Raw genomic sequence first — 1,607 nt, 5'->3', positions numbered from 1 at the left:
TGGAAAGAGACGGAAGAAACCCGGAAGAGGCTCCTTAAATACACCCTAGAGTGACTTATTCACTTCTGATTGGCTGTTCGCTCACCACCCAATATTATGCCTCGGGATTGGCAGTGACTAAGGCACGCCTATCTGCCTAACAACTGCGCAGATAATTGTTTACATCTGGAGAAGACACGCAGCCAGCGCCATCTTGGAAATGCAAATGTGTAGCCACTGAAACAGTGGCTCACTACAAGTGTCCTTGCTGTGGTGGGTGGTCCAGGGTTTCTTACCCCTTGGAGGCCATGTAGGCCATGAAGTCCACGACCCTGTTGCTGTAGCTGTATTCATTGTCATACCAGAAAATAAGCTTTATAAAGTTGTCATTGAAAGCAATGCCAGCCCCAGCATCAAAGGCAAAAGAGTGGGAGTTGCTGTTGAAGTCACAGGAGACAACCTGGTCCTCAGTGTAGCCCAGGATGCCCTTCAGTGGGCCCTCAGATGCCAACTTCACCACCTTTTTGATGTTATCATACTTGGTAGGTTTCTCCAGGCAGCATGACAGATCCACAATGGATACATTGTGGGTAGGAACACGGAAGGCCATGCCAGTGAGCTTCCTGTTCAGCTCTGGAATGACCTTGCCCACAGTCTTGGCAGCAGCAGTGGATGCAGGGATGATGTTCTGGGAAGCCCCACAGCCATCATGCCACAGCTTTCCAGAGGAGCCATCCGCAGTCTTCTGAGTGGCAGTGATGGCATGAGTCTTTCCGTGGACCGTGGTCATGAGCCCTTCCACGATGCCAAAGTTGTCATGGATGACCTTGGCCAGGGGGGCCTAAGCAGTTGGTGGTGCAGGATGCATTGTTGACAATTTTAAGCGAGTTGTCATATTTCTCATGGTTCACACCCATCACAAACATGGGGGCATCAGCAGAAGGGGCGAAGATGATGACCCTTTTGGCCCCACCCTTCAACTGGGTCCCGGCCTTCTCCATAGTGGAGAAGATGCCAGTAGACTCCACGACATACTCAGCACCAGCATCACCCCATGTGATGTTAATGGGATCTCACTCCTGGAAGATGGCGACGGGCTTCCCGTTGATGACAAGCTTCCCATTCTCAGCCTTGACTGTGCCGTTGAACTTGCCGTGGGTGGAGTCATACTGGAACATGTAGACCATGTAGTTGAGGTCAATGAAGGGGTCGTTGATGGCAACAATCTCCACTTTGTCAGATGCAGAGGAGAAGGCAGTCCTGGTAACCAGACGCCCAATATGGCCAAATCCATTCACACCGCCCTTCACCATTTTGTCTACAGGACGAGGCTGGCACGGCACAAGAAGATATGGTGATCTCTTCTCTCTATCCCTCCCTCCCCCCCCCCATGTTCAACATGGATTCTGGGACTTGAACACATGACAAGTATATGACTGAATAAACTATCTCTTGGGTAACCTTTATTTTTATTTTCTATTTTTACATGCATATGCAACTGTAATTTAAGTTTTTCAGTTTAAAACTCTGGTGCATGACTACTGTTTTTTCATCATTTCCACCCTTCTTTCTCTTCTCCATCTCCTTCCATGATCCTCTCATTCTCAAGCTCATGGTCTCTTCTTTAT

At 49.0% G+C, this 1,607-nt stretch overlaps 1 pseudogene; it reads right to left on the bottom strand.

Annotated features, from left to right (window-relative positions):
- Window positions 1–271: 271 nt before the first annotated feature.
- LOC117717991 (glyceraldehyde-3-phosphate dehydrogenase pseudogene) lies at window positions 272–1,304 on the bottom strand (annotated as a pseudogene).
- Between the last annotated feature and the right edge of the window lie 303 nt (window positions 1,305–1,607).

The sequence above is a fragment of the Arvicanthis niloticus genome, chromosome 12, assembly GCF_011762505.2.
Source record: "Arvicanthis niloticus isolate mArvNil1 chromosome 12, mArvNil1.pat.X, whole genome shotgun sequence".
NCBI classification, from domain to species: domain Eukaryota; kingdom Metazoa; phylum Chordata; class Mammalia; order Rodentia; family Muridae; genus Arvicanthis; species Arvicanthis niloticus.
The sequence above is the reverse complement of the archived record's forward strand: the minus strand, read 5'-3'. Positions and strand labels throughout refer to the sequence as shown.